The following is a 7097-nucleotide window of genomic DNA, read 5'->3' as shown; positions in this document are numbered from 1 at the left end:
CTATTAGGAATACTGTTATCACATCGCTACCAATGAAACTCTGAGACACACTAAACCCTTAAGTTTTAAAAGCTTTCAAGCAATGACCACACTGTTTACGCCATGGTTCTTTTGCTTCAGGTTTTAGTGGTCTCAGACACCATACTTCCGCTCCATAGATATCAACAGAAATCAATGTAAGTTCTCGGTGCTAAGTTAAGCTTCAACAGTAGTGGAATGAGAGATGGAGAGCAAGCAGGAAGGAGAACTTTGTCACCCCATTGAGAAGGGGTGTAAGGGGGGGAATCTGTCTGCTACATAATGATGCTGCTTTATGCATCCAGTACACTGATAAACAGCTGCTATGGTGTAAATTACACATGGAAATAACAAGGTTCTGCAAAATAATACCGTATAGTTTTTCATGTTATAACAGACTGGTTACACTATTTACATTTTATTTGACACAAGGCATGGGTTCACCACACTACTATAGTTCTATAGCTGTTTTATCACTGAAGTTGGCAGGAATCGTAAATACGAGGGTAAGTCAATTATTATCCACAAAGCAGTTATAAAATTTTATTGTAATCAAATGGGAAACTTACAAGAACATTATTTTTCGACATAATCTCCTTGCATTTCAACGCAATTTGTTCATCGTGGTACAAGCTTCCTGATGCCCTCATAAAAGCAGGTTCTCAGTTGAGCTGCGAGCCAGGAAGAACTTGATTTTCCAGCAACACGGGCCTAGTAATACTAGGGCCCGTTGATTGGCGACTCCATGTTGTCTTGTGCACTACGACCAGATAACAGGTATACTTGAAAAAAGAGACAGCATTGGTCGTATATTTTTTACTATTGCAAAATCGATTTTCTGTCACTGAGTGACCCTCTTCAGTGCTATATTGTATAACTTAAATTGGGATGCACTGTTGTCACTAAGCTTACGGCAATCACATAGACAGTAAGCTTAGTGACAACAGTGCATCCCAATTTAAGTTATACAATATAGCACTGAAGATGGTCACTCAGTGACAGAAAATCGATTTTGCAATAGTAAAAAATATACGACCAATGCTGTCTCTTTTTTCAAGTATACTAGGGCCCGTGTCGCACGGCTGCCTCGCTCAGCAGCTAAGTCCACTTCAAGGTCACACGCCTTACACAGCGGCATACGACCAGCGCAAACATTCAGAGTATAACACCCACCCACCTCCCCAGGGGTCGTAACCCCTGCAACCCAGACAAGAGAAAGATACTTCAGTAGCTGAATTAGTATTTTTATTAAAAAAAAGACACGGGATAGATAAGGATGGTTCTCTTTATTAGGAATGGTAATACATAGTGATATCTCCTTGTACAACAATATATTTAGTTAATACACCAGACATCTTGCACCACACATTCAACTTATCATCTGCATTAATCCTCCTGCGATTCCTTGTTTAGAGTGAAAATGGCTTGTCTGTTGTAACCACACATATTCCATAATCCCTGTTAGGTACAACTCCAACTGCAAATGTGCGATAAGAAATAATATCCCTCTCATTGTAGGCTTCCAATCCTTCTAGAGGTTTATCAGTACCTCTCAAAACAGCAATTGTTAACCATGAATTACCAACATGATGTTTGCGCTGGTCGTATGCCGCTGTGTAAGGCGTGTGACCTCGAAGCGGACTTAGCCGCTGAGCGAGGCAACCGCGTGACACAGGCCCTAGTATTACTAGGCCCGTGTTGCTGGAAAATCAAGTTCTTCCGGTTGCGCAACGGTGCTGACAACTGCCGTGTGACGTGTTATCAGTGGCGTCATCCGGTACTGAGGCAGTGAGGCAGCTGCAGGCTCATTCGACTCGAGGCAGCCGCACGCTACACATCGCCATGCCGTACCGACGCATGTTTGAATGTTTGCGCTGGTCGTATGCCGCTGTGTAAGGCGTGTGACCTTGAAGCGGACTTAGCCGCTGAGCGAGGCAGCTGCGCGACACGGGCCCTAGTATTACTAGGCCCGTGTTGCTGGAAAATCAAGTTCTTCCAGTTGCGCAACGGCGCTGATAACTGCCGCGTGACGTGTTATCAGTGGCGTCATCCGGTACTGAGGCAGCTGCAGGCTCATTCGACTCGAGGCAGCCGCACGCTACACATCGCCATGCCATACCGACGCAGAAGATACATGAGGAGGAGCAGATTGCCAGTGTACAAGACAGTGGATACTTTTTCAATTACACCAAATGAGACTGGTCAACAGGAGTTACTACAAGGACCTATTACTTTTGTTGGTTGCAAGATTCAATTTTCTTGTACTACAACAGAAGTAGTTAGTGGTAATTCATGGTTAACAATTGCTGTTTTGAGAGGTACTGATAAACCTCTAGAATCGAGACAAGTAAAGTAATACTAAAATTTTGATAAACCCTGATACAAAAGGTACAATAAATAAAATCTACTTTTAAAAATTTAAAATAATATTTCATAAAACAATTACATTACCAATAAACTATGTTACGACTTATCTAAATTGAAGCTAAATTAAAATAATAAAATAAAATAATCAATAATGAGAGCGACAGGCGATGTGTACACACCTAAGAGCCAATATCAGTTAAACTAAATAAATTAAATTAATATCAAATCCACCTTCATTAATAGTATTTCACCATCAAATGCGTTATAAACAAAAATCTATTGTAACCCACCTCCTCTTAACTATAAGCTGCACCTTGACCTGAAATATTTTACAATTATAAATCTTGAGAATTATAACTCTAAAAAGATTCTCTGATAACGGAGATATACAAACAAATAAATTAAGTAGAGTAAATCGTGTATTATCAATCACGGGGTAGGTTCCTCTGAATGGAATGAGATACCGCCAAATTCTTTGGGTTTAAAGACCTTAACTAATAGTACCCTGGTAAATATAATTAACATTTAAAATAATAGGCTATCTAATCCTAGTTTATTATTTAAATTTCACAGATTCATAAAAAGAGCTATAAATAAATTTTAACATTTCACCTTAAAATCTATATTTTAACCCCAAAAATATAAACAACTGTTTTAACCAATAATATTCACTTGTATCAATCGTATAACCGCGGCTGCTGGCACGAATTATGCCGATACTAAATCAATTGCTAAATCCAAAATCACTTGATAATTAAATCAAATTACTGCAAAAAGAACATTTAGTTTAACAAAACTTACATATAATACAAAGAAAAAGTGAATAAACAAGCAAGAATAAAACTTTTGGAAACAATAAGAAATTTGAAAATTTATAAAACTAAGAAAAAATAAAAGATTCAAATATTTAAAGAAAAAAAAAGAAAAAAACACAAAAAATGACAAAAAAAGAAACGCACCCCCGAATGACCACAACAACTTCTCTATTATATATAAATAAAGATTAATATGGAACATGTATACCAATAAATGTATTACATTCTTTCTTATTTAATCTTTCTTTTCACTAATAATAAAGAAAGATTAAATAATATAATAAATATATTTTATACAATTATGTAATTTAATGTAATATGTTATTAATATAAAATTAACTTTATATTAAATTAACTTAAATATTAATTAATTAAATAATTTAATTATAGAGAATTATATAATTATATTATTATAATTAATATAATTATTTATATTAATATAATATTTTATATTTAATATTATTAATTATATTTATTATATCCAATTATAATAATATTTAATATTAAATTACATATTATTATATAATTTATAATAACCTATTTTAAGCCAAAAACATAAGTAGCTATAATCCTAGATAAATAAATGTATTAAAATAATCATTTAATAATAATAAAATAACATTATAGGTATTTAAATTTAATTAAATGTAATATATATATATATATATATATATATATATTCAAATTATCCGAACCGAGATAAATTAATTAGAAATAACCAAAATAATACATAAACAAATTTAAAAAAAATTTAATTTATATATTAAATATAAATGAAATGCCTGATTAAAGGGTTACCTTGATAGGGTAAATCAAGTAAATAAAAATTACCTTCATTAAAAATTACATAAGACAGAATTAAACTACCTCCTTTAGTATCAAAAACTAACGTGCATCATACACCTTAATGTAAAAAGGTAAGCTAAACAAGCTAATGGGTTCATACCCCATTTATAGAGGTATCAATCCTCTCCTTTTTAATGACCAACAACTCTACAAAACTTCTCTTCCTATCAACATTAATGATAGGAACGATCCTGTCCATTTCATCAAACTCCTGATTTGGAGTTTGAATAGGACTTGAGATCAACTTAGTTTCATTTATTCCGCTCCTAACAAGAAATAAAAATATAATGATAAATGAGTCATCAATTAAATATTTTATTGTCCAAGCAATAGCATCGACAATACTATTATTTTCAATTTTGCTGATTCAAATAAAGTATCCAATAGGGTGAGAAACAGAATTTATTCCATCAATAATAATCAGATCTAGATTATTATTAAAGATTGGGGCTGCACCTTTCCATTTCTGATTTCCAGAAGTAATAGGAGCTTTGAGATGAAATAACTGTTTAACACTAATAACATGACAAAAAATTGCCCCAATAATAGTATTGTATTCAACTAAGAACTTTCATTTGAACAATTATCATTCTAAGAATTATTATTGGGGCAATAGGTGGTTTAAATCAAACATCTCTACGACAACTTCTAGCATATTCCTCAATTAGACATTTAGGGTGAATAATTAGATCCTTAACAGTTAGAGAAAACATCTGAGAACTATACTTTATTATTTACTCACTATTAAGATTAATTATGGTCTTATTATTTAAGCAAATAAATTTATTTTTTATAAACCAAATTTATTCAGCCAGAAATATAAAAACTGAAATTAAATTCATAATATTTTTATCTCTTCTATCCCTAGGTGGTTTCCCACCATTCCTTGGATTTCTACCAAAATGAATTGTAATACAATCATTAATAGAAAATAACATAACAACTATTATAACCATTATGGTTGTATTAACTACAATTACACTTTACTATTATATACGTATTAGATTCTCAGCCCTAATTATGTCATACACAGAAAATTCATGATCTATAAAAATAAATTCTCAAAAATCAAGAATTATTCTTCCTATAACAGTAATAAATTCAACAATAGGATTAATCTCAACATCAACCTTAATCTCATTATACTAAGGACTTAAGTTAATTAAACTAATAACCTTCAAAGTTATAATTAAAAGAATAATCTTTTAGGCCTTAGTAAAATTTTACACTTCTAGAATTGCAGTCTAGAATCATAATTGAATATAAGGCCTAAAACATGGTAAGAGAGAAACATCTCATAAGTAGATTTACAGTCTACCACCTTAAATTCAGCCATCTTACTGCAAAAATGATTATTCTCAACAAACCATAAGGATATTGGTACTTTATACTTCTTATTTGGAGCGTGGGCAGGAATAGTAGGAACATCAATAAGAATACTTATTCGTGCTGAACTTGGTCAACCAGGATCTCTAATTGGAGACGACCAAATTTATAATGTTGTTATTACAGCCCACGCATTTGAAATAATTTTTTTATAGTAATACCTATTATAATTGGTGGATTTGGTAATTGACTCGTACCATTAATAATTGGTGCACCACATGTAGCATTTCCACGAATAAATAATATAAGTTTTTGATTACTACCGCCTTCATTAACCCTTCTTCTTACATCTTCTATAGTAGATAATGGTGCTGGTACAGGATGAACAGTTTACCCCCTCTTGCAGGAGCTATCGCACATGGAGGCGCATCTGTAGACCTAGCTATTTTTTCACTTCACTTAGCAGGTGTATCATCCATTCTTGGTGCAGTAAACTTCATTACAACAGCAATTAATATACGATCAGAAAGTATAACTCTAGATCAAACACCTTTATTTGTGTGATCCGTAGCTATTACAGCCCTGCTCCTCCTTCTATCGCTTCCAGTATTAGCAGGAGCTATTACTATACTATTAACAGCTCGAAATTTAAATACATCATTCTTTGACCCTGCAGGAGGAGGTGAACCAATTCTATATCAACACCTATTTTGATTCTTTGGGCACCCAGAAGTTTACATTTTAATTCTACCGGGATTTGGAATTATCTCTCACATTGTATGCCAAGAAAGAGGAAAAATTGAATCATTTGGAACATTAGGTATAATTTATGCTATATTATCAATTGGACTAATAAGATTTATTGTATGAGCACATCATATATTCACAGTAGGAATAGATGTTGACACACGAGCATACTTTACATCAGCAACAATAATTATTGCTGTACCTACAGGAATTAAGGTATTCAGATGATTAGCTACATTATATGGAACTAAATTCAAATTCAATCCACCACTATTATGAGCTTTAGGATTTATCTTTCTATTTACAATTGGTGGACTAACAGGATTAGTATTAGCAAATTCATCACTTGACATTGTATTACATGATACATATTATGTAGTAGCCCACTTCCATTATGTATTATCTATAGGAGCAGTATTCGCAATATAGGAGGTGTTATTCAATGATACCCACTATTTACAGGATTAACTATAAATAATACATGATTAAAAATACAATTTACAATTATATTTATTGGAGTAAACTTAACATTCTTCCCTCAACACTTCTTAGGGCTAGCAGGAATACCACAACGATATTCAGACTATCCAGATGCATATACATCATGAAATGTAGTGTCAAGAATTGGGTCCACAATTTCTATTGTAGGAATCATTATATTCATTGTAATTATATGAGAAAGAATAGTTACAAACCGAGCAATCATATTTAGAGCTAATATTAGAAGATCAACAGAATGACTACAAAATAACCCGCCTGCAGAACACAGTTACTCAGAACTACCATTAATTTCTAGATTCTAATATGGCAGACTAGTGCAGTAGATTTAAGCTCTACAAATAAAGGTTTGACCTTTTATTAGAAAAATCCATTAATGGCAACATGATCAAATTTATCCCTTCAAGATGGAGCTACACCATTAATGGAGCAACTATCATTCTTCCATGATCATACTATGGTCGTATTATTATTAATTAC

This window comes from Schistocerca serialis, chromosome 4, assembly GCF_023864345.2.
Source record: "Schistocerca serialis cubense isolate TAMUIC-IGC-003099 chromosome 4, iqSchSeri2.2, whole genome shotgun sequence".
Classification (NCBI taxonomy): domain Eukaryota; kingdom Metazoa; phylum Arthropoda; class Insecta; order Orthoptera; family Acrididae; genus Schistocerca; species Schistocerca serialis.
This window is presented reverse-complemented; position numbering follows the sequence as displayed.